Here is a 16647-nt window from a genome sequence, read left to right on the forward strand (position 1 = left end):
GCAGGCACAGGCGTTGCCTTACGACGTCACGCCTGGATGCGGCTGTGCAACTTTGCGGACCCTTTCAAGGTGTCCTTCACCAATTCCCCCTTTGATGGATCATCCTTGTTTGGTCCTCAGGTGAAGGATACATTGACTAGGTGCGAGGTGGAAGGTAAGACTCTCTCTGCCGTGGGAGTCCGTTTTTCTACCCCTTCTAGGCCTTATCCCAAAGGTCAGAGGGGAGGAAAGATGTGGTTCCGCAAACAAACCCAGGGAGTCTCATCTGACGCACAAGGTCGATTCCCCTCTAGAGGCGGAGGGGGGAATAACAATAGACGCCGCCCTAGAGGCAGAGGAGGTCCGCAAAACCAGGGTAGCAGAGAAACTTTCACTGATGAACCCTTTCAGCATCCCTGAGGAGCTGCCCGGCTGTCCACCTTCGGAGGCAGTCGGGGGAAGATTATCCCTGTACCCAAAAGCCTGGCTTTCCCTTACACAAGACAAATGGGTACAGTCGATTATATCCGAGGGTTACAAAATTCCCTTTATTCACATTCCATCCCAACCTAAAGGGTCCCTTTCAGACATTCCACCCAGTCTAAGGGAACAAGCAGCACTAGAAATTTCAAAGCTGCTGTCAAAAAGAGCTATCCAATCAGTCCCAGCAGACCAACAAGGATCCGGAATCTACTCCAAATTCTTTTTGGTACCAAAAAAAACAGGGGACTGGAGACCCATACTGGATCTCAGCAACTTAAACAAGTATGTCAGAAAAACAAAATTCCGGATGGTCACGCTACAGTCCATTCTACCCTTCTTGGGTCAGGACAATTGGATGTGCTCGATAGATCTTCAGGACGCGTATTACCATATAAAGATAAACAGATGCTCCAGGAGATTTCTCCGCTTCAGGCTGGGAGCCAGTCACTACCAGTTCAGAGCCCTGCCCTTTGGTCTCACTACAGCCCCCCGAGTGTTTACCAAATGCATGGCAGTGGTCGCGGCTCACTTGAGACGTCAAGGATTCCAGGTGTTTCCATATTTAGACGACTGGCTCCTTACTGCCACCACCAGACATCAACTACTTCTATCTAGAGACTTCACTATCCAAACTTGCCAAGCTCTAGGCATTTCAATAAATTTCGCAAAATCTGCCTTGTTGCCTTGTCAATCTATTACCTTTATAGGCGCCACATTAGACACACTCAATCTTTCAGCCAGACTTACAGAGCAGAGTGTGTCAGACATCCGCAAACAAGTTTACCTTCTCTTACAATGCAACAAAGTCAAAGCCAGACTAGTCTTGAAGGTATTCGGACTCATGGCAGCAGCTATCCCCCTTCTCCCCTTAGCTCGCTTCCACATGAGGATCCTCCAATGGATGCTGTTTACTCAATGGTCCTTCCAACAGCTCCCGATGTCCCACACAATATTGATAACTCAATCATGCAAGAATCAACTGTCTTGGTGGATCATATCACCTCAGGTTCTCCAAGGAAGACCCTTCACCCCCCCCCCCCCAGTCGCCACGTTGACAACAGATGCCTTCCTGATCAGGTGGGGGGGGGGGGCATTATCAGGGCAGGACAGTCCAGGGCACGTGGCAACCTTTCGAGTGCCACTTGCACATAAATGTCTTAGAGATGAGAGCAGTGCTTTTAGCGTTGCAAGCCCTTCACGACTCTCTTCCCACAGGGACTATTGCAATTCAGACGGACAACATGTCCGTAGTGTGGTACATCAACAAACAAGGCAGAACCAGATCATACCCCTTATGTCGAGAGGCACTCAGACTTTGGCAATGGGCGATCTCTTCTCAGCGTTTTCTGGTAGCAACGCACATTCCCGGGAAGTCCAACGTGATTGCAGACAAGTTGAGCAGGGCAATTCTCATGCCCCACGAGTGGTCTCTGAAGAAATCAGTACTGGAAGAAGTGTTCCAACGATGGGGGCCAGCCTTGCTGCGATCTTTTTGCTACTCCCCAAAACAGCAAGTGTCACGACTTCTTCACTCTCTTCCCATTACCAGGCCATCCCACCAGAGACGCTCTAGTCCACAATTGGCCCCGGGGACTTCTGTATGCTTTTCCCCCTTTTCCACTGATAACTCAACTAATTCAGAAAGCCATCACCTTGAGAGTGACAATGCTCCTCATTGCCCCTTACTGGCCTCGACAGATATGGTTTCCGTTCCTTCATCGTTACCTTTTGGAGCAGCCTTGCCATCTGGACCCAGTGCCAGATCTGTTGACCCACCAGTCGGGCCAGCTGCACCAATCTCTTCATTCTCTCAACCTCACAGCGTGGTTTCTCCGATTCCGACCTTAGCCAGGCTTCCCTTAATATCTCGCTCGGTCCGAGATTCAATTCAGAAAATCTGATCAGCTTTTTCTATCATATACGGAAGGGAAATCGGGCCTTCCAGTTACTAAAGTTTCCCTTTCTAGATGGCTCACCTCTACAATTACCTTCATCTATGAGATCAGACATCAAAAATTACCTGCAAGACCTAGAGCTCATTCAACTAGGGCATTAGCTACATCCGTAGCTTTTCAGGACAGGCTGCCAATAGATTCCATTTGTGCAGCAGCCGCTTGGGCTTCTCCTCATACCTTCATTTCACATTACAAATTGGACATGGTCTCCAGAAACCGTGCCAACTTTGGTTCCACTGTTCACAAGAGTCTGTTCCGATAGGCCACCCGGGATAAGGTGCTAGGGACGCGGTCCCATCCAGCAAGAATGAAGGCGAGATAGACAACTTAACATTAAGAAGTTATGTACCTACCATAATGTTCCATGTTAGTTGTCTTCTCGCCTTCTTTCTTGGCCCCACCCTCCTTCCCCAAGCCTGGACAGACCGATAGGAATTCATTTTGTGATCTTCCTCTGGAAGAGTTTCATTCCCACACGTTCTACCACCTCTATTTCCCCTTTTGTTAGGTCTGGGATACCTTACACTCTGGTTTATATAGAGGTGGGTTACCCTTCTCCATACTATGGAGACTAGAATTGCTTGGTCTAGCTATCAAACGAGATCTGAGTAGTTACCGCCTAGCATTGTGGGATATAGGGGAGCCTCGAGCCGGTGGAATTAGCTCTCGAGCTTTAGTATTGGCCGAGTCGGAGCCGAGGATCGGCTCTGAACCCATCCAGCAAGAAAGAAGGCGAGAAGAAGACAACTAACATGGAACGTTATGGTAGGTACATGACTTCTTATTTTGGATGTACAGGACAACTTTGGTTTTATTTCCATTGAGCCCAACATTTCTGGAAGACTCACCAGTTGTTTGCATCCTTCTTACCTAAGAGATTGGGCAAGTCAGTTTCTTAAATTACACTAGCCAAATCGTCAACTGATTGCATCTCCTTTGTCTATATTCTATAATAAAAAAGAATTGTCCTTGCCTAAGCCTCCTAGACCCCATTCACCAATGTCTGTAGATGTATCCTCGGCTTTTTGGTGAAGGGCTTCCATAGATATTTATGTAGCTGCTGCTACTTGGTCCAGTGCTCATACTTTTATTGCTCATTAACAAATTGGATTTGATTTCTAGGACCAGAGATGTCTTGCTTCTCAGTACCCTTAAATATCCTTCCATGAGGATCACCCAAGGTTCATCTAGCTAGGGACTCTGTCCCATCAGTTGAGGAATGAATGAAAATGACATAATCAGATAAAGTTTATGTACTCACTATAATGTTGCATCTGTGTTGTCCATTTTCATTAACCTCCTGCCCTCGTAACCACCTTACCTTTGCTATTAGACAGGCCTAAGGGTATCACTTTGGGAACTGTTGCTCCTTGTTTAAGTTCCAGCTCTTTTTCTTATTCTGTATGCTTTTGTATTCTCTCAAGGTATTATCCATTGACTCCTGTGAGTAGCAAACTCAGTCTATGGTATGTTTGGTTAGTGGTGGTGTATGGGTAAAGGAAGGAGCTTGATAATTTTTGGATCCAAGGATCTTGAGGAAGAATGAATATAGACAACACAGATGTAATATGGTGAGTACATAACTTTTTTCTCTCTACCCTGGTCAGCATTTAACCCATATTTAACATAATAATTGGTAGTAACATGGTACATGGATACTTGGGAAGATCCCTGCTATCTACCAGCCAGTTTGTCTCCCTATCCTTATGGTCTCGCTTCTTGTCTGAAACACTCCTACTGATTCCATTATTTATTCTTGTGAATGGAAACCTGCTGAGATTACTACAAACGGTGTTTTAAAGCAAAAAGTAAAAAAATAATAAATAAAAAATCATTTCTATTTTTATTTTGTTTACTTGCAGCTACAAAAAAATGTACAAACAGGTTATCACATTTTCTTTGCCTTTTTCTATGGGAAATTGCATATTTAAAAGAAATTAACTTTAGTACAATTGCTCCTTTGTGTCTTTTAAACTCAAATTAAAGATTTTCATCAAAAGTGTAGGCAGTTATAGTTTTGAGTCCTGCAGTGAATTTGCTACAGACAGGGCTTTCTCCATGCTGCTCTTCTAGTTTTCTGTTGAAGACGGGGTACGGCTTTTTTGGTATCATTCCTATCAGTCCATTCAGGTTTTCAGCAGTCTGATGAGCCATGATGGATCCCTCACGTTAATATTTTCCTAGTCACCTCAGTCCTTGGAGTATCTGAATCTCATTTGCTGTTGATTCACAGTCCAGGAAAGTTGAACACCCACAAGAAAGAAGACTGTGAATGGCTGGAAAAAGTAATTTTGAAAGCCTTTTCTGCCTGCATAGCTTCATCACTAGTATGAACTAATTTCTTATTATTATTCCCCTTGTGTGCCCAGAGTAGTATTTTTCCACAAAATACTCAGAAATCAACATCTTGCCAGTTTGCCATAATTTTGATAGTGTCAGTTCTTATAGAATGTCTGGAATTTTACCAACATAGGTCTAGGTCTCTTGGACTTAGCAGCCAAACTGAACCTTTTCTGTCATTATCTCTCTTCCAGGAATTCTGGTCCTCCTCATGTGTCTGATTTCCCTTAAGACCTAAGCAGTTGGTCCCCACTATTCTTTCTCGTATTTCCCAGAATCTGATAGTTTTCTTCTTGGACATATTCTGCAATTCTGTTAATTTATCCATAAATTCTTGTTAAATGGCTTTGCACATAGGAGGTTAAATTTTATTCTTTTGTATAGCTTCTTCTGCTTTATGGACATCCCAAACTTTATCTGCATGCTTGGTCAGGTTACATCAGTGTTATCAAGTTTTTATTGGTAGCTCTTGTGTAAACTTCCAAAATGCTACTAACTTAGAACACATCACTGTACATTTCATCTGTTTTGTCCTGCAGAGCTACTGTCTTAGTCTGTCTGTCTTATTCTAAGTCCCTCAGGGCTCCAGTCACACAGTCCTCCAGCTCTGATAACATTTCCAGGTCTTCCTTATTTTCCTAATTTTTCTTTCAGGATTTTCACAGGAATGACATCTGTCTACCTTTGATTAAATACCAAAACTTGTTTTCATAAGGTGATATGTTGGTTACTGGCATTTTAGCACTTTTTTGATGTCTCGAGAGAGATCTAAAATAGCTAGTACATCTCAAAAGGCACGATACTAGAAGCCCCCTCAGCTGCTGACCTTTTAGCCTAAATCTCAAAATGAGAGAGAGGATTTTGCAACTGATAGAAGTGCACAGGCAACTGTGATATTACAGTGACAAAACGTGAGAACTTGGATATTATGTTGACATAACAAAATACCTTATGTAGACAGAACATCTCATTTAAAACCGGAGAGTACAGTATGTTATTCTCCAAACTTTTTCTAAATGGGTAGCTAACTTTTTCTTTTTTTTTATTATGACTTCAGTGGAAATAACTTACAGGGGCAAGTTTCACTAGTGTTTCGGCTACCATGGCTGCCTTTTTTTTTCAGAAACATGTCAACTCAGTGCACATGTAAAGCAACCAACTGGATTTCTATTCCAGGTATTATAAATTAGACATACATTCAGGGAACAGGGCAGGATTTGCCACAGCAGGCTTTCAGAAATGTATATTATTCTACCATTGGTCTGTGACCAAGGCCCATATTGATTTAGTACTCTTTTTCAAGCATTATGAATGATACTACAGTAATCTTCCTTATGATGAACATAGTACAGTGATGTGAGAGTATGTAGCTGATAGTACAGAGGTCACAGCTGTAGTATACACTCGCTTACACCAACTTGGCTTCATATATAAGTACTAGGCTAACGGCCTTTGCAGGCCATTTTAAACCTAACCAGTTTCCCTTCAAAGGTGAGAATTGTCCACAAGGTAAACACCTTAACCATTGTGTTAACCACAAATCCCTAAAATTAGCATCTACATGCAGACCTTTGATACTAACACCAGTGTATAGCTCATCACCTATCAAACATATATTATATTTTACATTTTTTGTAATTCACACCATTTTTCAGATATTATAAATCTGATGAAGTGTGTTTTCAGTAGAGAATTTTAGAGAAAAACTTACAGGAAGCAAGTAGCTTCCTAGCCTAGATCATCTCAGGAAGCAAAGGTGGTCATTGGTGTCTTGCTGTTCAGTATTAAATGAGTTAAGCAATGCTGGATTTGAACCACATACTTATCTAGGTTACACCATTTAGAGAACACAGTAGTAACTACAAGCGCCACAGGAGAAGTCTTCATAAGTAAGTTCTTAGCTAGCTGCCCTTGCAGATCATTTTAAGCCTAGCCAATTTCATTTCAAAGGTGAGAATCAAACCTTCTGTCTTCCTTGTTTTTCTCTACAGTTATGAAATGAAGACATTTGGAAGTGGAGGCACTGTTGTACATCTGACATTTGATCCATCCCATTGTTGGTGAAAACCTTGCATTCTGACCTAAATAGGGTTGCCCCCCAACATAAGACCTTGTTCATTTGTTAGTGACATTTTGACTTGCACAAAGAAGATGGCACAGGTTTCTACACTTTTTCTCTTGGACTTTATACTGAAGACTGCAGTGTAGGAAAGAAGCCAGCTGCATTCTGTAGACATCCAAAGCTCATGAAGTCAAGTTGGATGGGTGAGCCTCTACCTGCAGCCAATTCCCAAGCATTATGAGTGATTCTGTAGTAGTAGTCCTTGTATTTGAATGTCTGTTAAGTTGAGTATGCTGACAAAGCTCTGGTCTGTTTACAAATGCAGTCTGTCTGCTTTGGATTTATAAAGCAGTGCCATAAAATCCTTTAGTGGGTTATTGATCTTTCTCTCTATTACCGTATGATTGAAATCAAAGGGGGGGTGTAACTTTCAGTTTAAAATGGAGTTGAAGTTGTAAAGTGTCATTCTGTATGGCCAGGGTCTTTGCTGTTTCCATCAGAAGTATCAACTTATTTAGTTTGTAGAAAGAATACAGGTATTTCCCTTTTGTGGCCTTTTCTGTTTCACAGACATTTAGAGAAATAGTTAAAGAAGGTGGATAAATATGCAGCTTTTGGGTCATCTTTAAGGAAAATGTACTTGGATCATCTTTGTCAAAATGAGAAGCAGAGTACAGAGAATTAATCCAGATAAAATCACTTTAGCTAGCAAATCTATGATACTGTCTCTCTGATAACCCTCCCTGTTGGAGGAATAAAGACACCTTGTTGAAGCTTCAAGTAGTTTATTTAGTTAAATAGGTAGATGGGCAAGTGCTCATTGTGGCAGGATAAAACCCACTGTTAATTAAACAATTTATACCCATCCTTTCTCAACTATGCCTCAATTTTAATCTTATTTTTTTTTACTTATGTTTTACTGTCTAGTTATACCAGCAATTAAAACTGCTGAAATAGGCTTTTATGATTAGACACTAAATATACACCTTCTACCACTGCACACCTCCTGTGTTCTCTACTCTTTCTTTTCTGATTATTTCCTCCAGTTTTGCTTGCTTTTTCCACCTCTTCATATGTCCCCATTCTTAACCTTTTCCACCTTCCTTCCCCCCCAACTTCTTATCTCTTTTTTCCAGTTATCCCTCTACCATTACCCTACCTTTGTTTATCTTGTACCTAATTTCTTTTTATCCTACTGGTTCCCTTTTTCTGTCTTTAACACTCAAAAATATTTAATTGTCATCTACCTATATTTTGTACAAAATCTTAAACCTCATAATTTTCCTAACTGCAGCACTACTTACTGTTAATTTCTGAGCATGTTTCACAGCCTTTGTTGTACGTATATACCTTGCTGTAAAAATTGTTACATCATGAATTTGAACTTATTTTTGTTGTTGTTAATAGAATTTCAACCTTTGTTTGATATTTACCAACAGGTATTAAACTGCTGTATTAAAAATGTTTTTCATGCTAATGTGTTTAATATTCATTGTTCTTTGGCTACTGCTAACATTGTTATTGGAATGCAGCTTTCCTCCCTAGGTCTCTATTGAAAAGTTTTTTTTGTTGCCCTGGTAGACTTTCTCAGTAAACAAATACAAAGGAATGAAAATAAAGTATATCATTTTGTATGCAACAGGAAAAAAGGGGGAAAAGCCATATCTTTTTTACAATGAGTCAGACTCTCACTTGTTTGTGATTCTTTTTTTCCCTTCTTTAGCATTCTATACCTTTGAATGAATGACGGCCTTCCTTGTAACCAATTTTTCAACTTAATTGCATGTAGAAGCATGAGCTGCATAGATTAGTGAGGTAGAAACACATCAACTAGTGAAGGACAAATAATTTTTCTTATGGGTAATAATTATTTTTGTAATAGAGTTTGCCAGCTAGATATTTACTGTAGCTGCTGGCATATCTAGCTCTCTTGTCCCAGGCCAGATTGCTGGTGTTAAGATTATACTTGGACTGCAGTGAACGTTGTAACTATTCTAAATAATAATTAAACCACATTTGCTCATGTCTTGTTTGAAAATGTTATCTGCTGAAAAAATGTTAGCTTTGAGAATCTTTGAGTTCACATTAACAGTTTGGCTGGGGAAGGATAGGAATGAGATGGGTTATGCTATTACAGGCAGACATATTCATTGTCAGGGATGACACTGCTTGGCATCGCAAGTAACTAAAAAAACATTAGAGATGTGATGTTGTCCTATCTCGCCTTCATTCTGTACTGGATGGGTTCAGAACCTATCATCAGTTTTGACTCAGCCTATACAAAAGCTCGAGGACTTCCACCGGCTCGTGGCTGTAGCCCTATCCCATCATACTTGGGGAGGATTACACAGATCTCGTTTGCCACTAAACAAGATCAGGTGCTTCCATTCAGGCTCTGGCTAAGTGGAAATATTTTTTTCTTGCTAATTGTTTAACATTGTTCTTATTACTGTTTGAAATCCTTTGAGTGTTAGTAGGTTAGTTTGAGCTCAGAGTGTTCGCTTTATTGTTGGCTGTTATCTTTGGCCATCATTTATTCCTCTACGCCCTTTTTTCTACCTTCCTATCCCGGCTATCTCTTCACAAATAATTATCCAAGCTCGTTGAAGTTAGAGAACTTGGAAGAAAGTCTTCAGTCTTGGTTTAACTCTGTTGGTCTTTCCCCTGGTAAGCTTGTGTAAGTTAGAGAGCTACCGTTCGCTCGTTTAACTTAGAGAGCCTTCTTTTCCTTTTCATATATTTCTCCTAATTAGGGGCAGGTTCATTTAACTTGGACAACTGCCCCCTTTGATTTTTCATAGTAAAAATTTGGGTTGCTGGTTATTGTTAAATGTATATTAAAAAAAAAGTATCTCTCTTCCAGTACTGTTATTAGTGGTTGATTTTTGTTGGTATTACTCTTGATAAGTTATACATAATGTCGTTGACTGATGGCCATACAAGTTGTGTATATTGTTTAGGTGCAGTCCACCTTCAGGAATCATGTGCCTTTTGCCATGTTTTCAGTTCCAGAGTTTTGCTTGAGAGAAAGAACAGGCTAATTTTAAGAGGATTGTTAAAGACCCCCTTCGCAGAGACTATGGAAGAGAGACAGAGTTCATCGAAAACGCTCAAATCCCTGTCTTCCAAGTCAGAGAAGTCAGGAAAAAGATAATCTACCTATATTGCTCATTTGGAGCCGACAAAAAAGTTGGCAAAAGATTGAACCTCTGACCCGAAGGCTTTCAGGCCCAAAAAACCTTCCCCCTCGACTCCTGCTGTGGTTTCGGGGCAGATGGAGTTTGAAATTCGGAGACTATCCACAGTTCTTGATCGTTCTCCCCAACTCTCAGATCTCCATTGCTGTAACCAGTGAGATCTCCTACCCCCTCCTCTCGATGCTCCAGGAGCCTCTCCGACGATGTGGATGGTGTGGTGAGGAGACTTTTATGGACAGCGATGCTGGCCAAGCTACTGTCTACTTCAACCCAGATGGATTTGGAGCCGAGAAAGACTACCTCCTCTTCATCGATTCCTCCTCTGACCCGATCTAGGACTTCGGGGTCGGAGTGCCTGGATCCGATTGTAGTGAAACTGTCAGTACCGAGACCTGCACCGGGATCTTCGGGCCTGACTGCCTCGGTTCCATCGGAATTTGAGGAGTCTAGGAGCCGATGTTCTCTGGTTGGGTCCAGTGAGGAGAGTTGGATCGGACAGCTGTCTTATCCGAACTTGCCTTTCGGTGCTTTGTCACGGGTAAACTCTGTTCCTACATCAGTCTCGGAGCTCACTGCCTTGGTTCCGGGCATGCTTTCTGGTTCTTTGGAGCCGGAGGCTTCCTCGGATCAGGGCCAGGGGGCTTCAAGTTGATGAGGAGAGTGCTGTCACCACAGACAGCTCCACTCTCAGATTCAGGCATTCTACCCCCTAAGGCGCCAGTGTCTGTCTCAGTACCATTGCATCCACACAGACGTGGAAACCCAAAGCCTCAGTATGCCCCATTGGGTGAAGCTGTCTCTTCCGAAACCTTTATGGAATACCCTTCCGAAGAGGTCACTCAAAAGAGAGATTATGCAAGTGGAAGCATTTAGACTTCCCAGAAGAGTCCATCACTTCAGATACAGACCTCAATGAAGCAGAAGGGTCCCCACGGTAACCCTCTGAAGATCTCTCCTTTGCGGACATCCTAGAAATACTTACAGAGAGGTGACTGGAAGCCCATAGACCCTTCTGAGGATGAGTCTGTATACCTGGAGGCTTTCGGGTCTTGCCCTTCCACCTCTTGGGTGTCTCCACCCTTCGACCAGCTCATGAATGTAGTTAGTGGAAAGGTGTGGAAGTCTCCAGACTCAGTGGAACCTATTTCTAGGAGACCAGATAAGTTCATTACTGCACCTTTGGACAAGGAGTTCCTTAGTAGGGGTGCCCTAAGTAGATGCTATGGTGGTGGTGGCAGCCTCCAAGAAGGAGCTTTTAGAGACATCCTTGTATGTCCGTCTGCCAAACAGAGAGTCTCGTATGATGGACAGATATGGAAAGCATACCTTTTCTTCAGTGACATTTGCTTTCAGATCATTGAACTGCCTGACCCATTTTACTAGGCTTCAGAGAGTTCTCCAAAAATAGCTAGGAAATGCCCTCCAAGGTTCTGTAGCTGCGGGGGGTTTCAGACAAGGTTTCTCATAGCTCTCCACCTTAAATTCAGGGGTCAACTCCTACATGAGGCTCAATTCTTATGCAGTTGTTGGAGCGAGTAGGGCAGCGGGTATAGGAATTTCCTTAAGGAGACATTCCTGGATGCGCTTGTGTGATTTCACAAAACCCATTAAGTCTTCCTTTATTAACGTCACTTTTGATGGCTCATCCTTGTTTTGGCCTAAAGTTAGACACACTAACTAGGTGTGAACAGGAAGGAAAGACTCTGTCTGCCATTGGAGTCCATTTCTCCTTACCTACCAGACCTTACCCAAAGGTCAGAAGGGGAAAAATGTTTTGAAAATCCCAGAGAGCTTTCCAGGACATACATGGTGATCCTTCCCCCAAGGGCAGAGGGGGAAGTACCAATGGAAGATGCCGACCACGCAGCAGAGGGGACCACAGAACCAGGGTGACAGGGAATTCTTTCTTGGTTAAGCCCTTTCAGCATTCCTGAAAGGAGGCCCGTCTGTCCATCTATGGAGACAGTGGGGGTCACTTATCTTTGTACCCAAATGTCTGGCTAGAAATTACAAAAGACAAATGGGTACAAACGATTATATCCAGAGACTACTCCACCCCCCCCCCAAAAAAAAAAATGAAAACCATCCCAGATGTTCCACCCAGTCAAAAGGATCAAGCAACTCTAGAAATACAAAAGTTGCTAGACAAAAGCATCATCCAAACGGTCTCCGCAGACCAAATTGGATCCAGAACTTACTCAAGGTTCTTTTTAATTCCAAAAACAACAGGGGACTGGAGACCCATTTTGGATCTTGGCAAACTAAACACGTCCATGAAGAAGTCAAAGTTCTGGATGGTGACACTGCAGCCGATACTTCCCTTCCTGGGACAAGATGATTGGATGTCCCTGATAGACCTCCAGGACGTGTACTACCACATCAAGATGAGCAGGCAATCCAGGAGTCATTTGCACTTTTGGCTGAGAACCAGTCCCTATCAGTTTCGAGTTCTGCCCTTTGGTCTCACTACAACCCCCCCCAGAGTGTTCACCAAATGCATGGCAGACGGCTCACTTGAAGCACCTAGGATTCCGAGTGTTTCTGTACCTAGACGACTGGCTCCTGTCACCACCAAGCATCTACTAACAAGAGCAAGAGACACCACCATACAGCTTGCTCTCACCTAGCCCCCCCGGGTCTCCTCTACACTTTTCCCCTTTCCGTTGATTTCCAGTGTCCTTCAGAAAGCCAGCTCATTGGGAAGGAGTTTGATACTAGTCACCCTGTACTGGCCTCATCAAACATGGTTCCCCTTTCTTTGGCCCCATCTCAGGGAGGAGCCGTGAATTCTGGACCCAGTTCCAGACCTCCTGACTCATTCGTAAGGGAGACTACATCCATTGGTTCAAACTCTCAAGTTGACAGCTTGGCTGCTGCAGTTCCACACATAACCAGGCTTTCTGACATTTCTGTTTTGGTGAAACATGTCCTGATTTTGTCTCATAAGGCTTCAACCAGGAAATTATACACAAGCAAATGGAAGAAATTTTCCCGTTGGTTCTTGAATAATCATATTGACCCTTTCACTGCCCCTATAACGTCTATATTAGAGTTCTTGGCAGAGCTTTTTAATGAAGGCACAGCTGGGGGCTGCTGTTAGAGTTCAACTAGCGGCTATATCCAACTACCATATAGGAGAACTGGGACTAAAAATAATGTCCCACAGACTTTGCAAAGCTTTCCTGAGGGGTACTGTTTTACTCAGGCCTCCCATCAAAGACCCCCCCCCCCCCCAGTGCCATGGGACCTAAACTTTGTTGTATCCAGTTTGATTCTCCCCCCTTTGAACCTGCTTCATCCTGTGACCTAAAGTTTTTAACGTGGAAGACGACCCTTTTGGTAGCCATCACTTCTGCTAGAAGGGTATCAGAACTACAAGCATCGTCAATAAGGCGAGGATAGTCCGACTGGACAACAAGAGTCCATTTTCAGCAGAGTCCTGGGGAGAAAACCTCCATAAGTTTACAGAGAGAAGAAAAATTTACGAAAGAGACATTACAGAGTAGTAGCATACAGATTGTAGACTTTACAGCTGTTAGTATACAGTAAGAGGATATTCCCCCTTTTGGTTGAAAATACAAGTGTACAAAACATACAGTAAGAGTAGATAAGAACCTGGTAGAGCATTGCAAGATATTTCACAATTGAATAAGACTATAGAAATGTTTGTTTCCATATATACATTCCAGCAAATATACATGTTAAGAGCATATACATATAGGTTAATAGGTATGTACTAGGCTATCGGCCCTAGGGCCTGTATAAGCCTAGCCAAACGAGGTTCCCTGGCTTAAACCACCCAAGAAAATTATTTTCCTGTGCCCCTGTCTAGCAATGCCACAACAGTGATCCCCAGGCTGAATTTCCTGTTTATTACCATCCAATTGTCACAATTTCTCTTAGAGGGCTAATGAGGAGCTCTGCTTGACATGAATGGGTAGCCTGTTCCATAGTATGGGAAGTCTCTGGGACAGGAATATGTTCCTCCAGCATGTTCTGTTTATTGTGGTGACAAGGTTTAGGTCCCTGGTGCGTGTGGCTTAGAGAGATTGGGATTTTTTTAAGTGTAGCATGTCCATCAGAGCTGGGTTAGACATGGCTTTGTATGTTAGGCAGAGGTCGCCTCTGAGTAGGTGATATATGACTGAGTAGAGCTGGAGTTTTTTGAGATGGTCTGCGCATGGCATCTGTTTGTGGTCAGTAATCCTCCTAGTGAGGTATTTCTGTGGCCTTTCTAGTTGTTGCATGTGTCATGCGAGGTACATGCCAAATGGGTCATTGTACTCTGTAACTGGTCTGATGAGGGATGAGTAAAGAGGAACGATGTATACATATAAAATGTGTACATATATACACATACATACATATGTATTTTTTATATATATATATATATATATATATACACACACACACACACACACACACACACACACACACACACACACACACATATATGTAGGTTATTACTCAGACATGGATAGGTATAGTTAGATGGTGTTTGTGCTGTCCAGGACAGATGGGGTGTAGAAATAGTGAGTGGATGAGTCTTCAGTTTATCAATTACAGTTGCATAGATGGTTGGTGAAGAGGTATGTTCGGTACTTACGTGTTATCACACCCACTTTTCCGAAGTACCCTAATTTGTAACGTTTTCCACAAACGATGCCTGCTAACCTAAGAAGGGTGTTGTCATCTGTTAACTTCTATTCAGTGAGATTGTTTTTCATGTAGGAAGAGGAAGAACGGTAAAATTCCTCTCCCTAGTAGTGTTCTTTCCTGAGCTATCCAGATGACTTCTGCTTCTCAGTCATCCATTATGTTACAACTCATGAAAGTTGGCATGTTCACAAGAAGACAACCGGCCCATTTCAAACCCCTTTACGTGGCCACACAGTGAATTGCGATTGTTACATTTCGTACATATTTCAATGAATTAGTCCTCATTGTTCATAGTGTAACTGCCTGTTGATAGTCAACAACTTCAGATGTACAGAACTATGTCTTCTTGAAGCGGGATAAGGTTTTAACACCCCTCGCACATGAGTCCCGCTCGGGAACAAAACAGCACATCCCTGAGTAGGGAGATTTAGTAGACAGCAGTTTTTACCTGTAATATTACTTGTTTTTATTCACTTTTCTGCATCGTTCTTTTGTGGAAAGTGTTTATTTTTCTTTTTATATGAGATGCTTAGGAAATCTGTAGAAAAAAATATAAGAAAGAAACAGGTCCTTCTTTGCAGGACTCAAAAGCAGCAGGCATCTGAATTGCATTCTTCATTAAGTCGCGTCGGGAATTGGCACTAGCCAGGAAGAGGAATTTTGCCATCATTCCTCTTCCAGACTTATAAACAATGTGATGCAGTAGTAATTCACACTTTTGCCAACTCTTTTCAGGTTAGCACTCATACTTTTGCGAAAACCTTGGAAATTTCTGCCCCTTGGAAATGTGGTTGTGATAATATGCAAGTACCATATGTTCTAAGTAGGCTTTTGAAGGAGAGTGTGGAGTTTTGTAGTATGAGGTCAGGGGGAAGGTTGTTCCATATTTTTGCTATTTCATGGGCAAATAGTGATTCCCCAGAGTTGTTTTTGCATTGATGGTTTTGATGAAGGCTTTGTTGGAGGAAAGAAGTTGTCCTTTTGAATTGTAGAAGTTCAGCATGCCAGTCAGCTCAGGGGTTTTCTTGGGATAGTACAGAATTAGATGAGCTAGACTGAGTTGATGGTACTTTAATAGGTTCGGAAATTCAAGCCAGTGCAAGGCTTGTAGGGAAAGGCAGTGGTGGGATCGTGATTTTGCATTGGTAGCGAATCTAGCAATTTTGTTGTAACAGATGGAAAGTTTATTCAGGTCAGTTTTGTAAAGATTAGATAGAATTGGGGATGCATAAAGTAGAGTAGATAGTAGGTGGGTCCTGGCTATTGCAATTCGAGATTCGGTGGTTAGATAACTTTTACAGCGACAGAGGGAACCTAGCTTTTTGTGGACTTTAGTGATGGTTGTTGATGTGTGCTTTGTGAATTTGAGTTGCTGGTCAATGGTAACACCTAGGAGTTTAGCCTCAGTGACGGGGGTGATTTTTGTTTTGCTGGTGGAGAGTATAGAGAAGGTAGGGTTGCGCGTTTTAGTAGAGTGGAATAGCATTAGTTGTGTTTTCTTGGGATTTAGTATGAGTTGTGAGTTGTTAAGCCAGTTCTGTATTTCAGAGAAGGCTTATTGGGCTTTTTGTTGGAGAAGTTGGATATTGGGTGCAGAGCATATGAGAGTTGTGTCGTCAGCATACTGACTATGTCGGCTTTAGAGGTAGCTGAGTGGAGTTGGTTTGTGAAGATATTAAAAAGAAGGGGTCCTAGGATTGATCCTTGTGGCATGCCTAAGGAGGTTTGGAGTGGGGGGATAGAGAGTTATACCATTTGATGGATTGTTGGTGGTTATCTAAATAGCTTTTAAACCAGAGTAGGGTGGGGTTGTTAAGGCTGAGGTCAGAGAGACAAGACAGTAGTTTATGTGAGACTGTGTTGAATGCCTTGGATACATCTAGGAAGGTAGCTGAGACAAATTTGCCTAGATTCCTATGGGAGTTTATAGTATTGGTAAATTTGAGTAGGGGAGTGGCGGTGCTGTGGGATT

At 42.4% G+C, this 16647-nt stretch overlaps 1 protein-coding gene across 1 annotated transcript in view; it reads left to right on the plus strand.

The window, feature by feature from the left end:
- The window catches only part of ARHGAP33 (Rho GTPase activating protein 33), a gene marked incomplete in the record, with an annotated part of 3206105 nt that overhangs the window by 2236331 nt on the left and 953127 nt on the right, over positions 1-16647 (plus strand).

Source organism: Protopterus annectens, chromosome 8.part0, assembly GCF_019279795.1.
Source record: "Protopterus annectens isolate FY-2018-M chromosome 8.part0, PAN1.0, whole genome shotgun sequence".
Taxonomy (NCBI): domain Eukaryota; kingdom Metazoa; phylum Chordata; order Ceratodontiformes; family Protopteridae; genus Protopterus; species Protopterus annectens.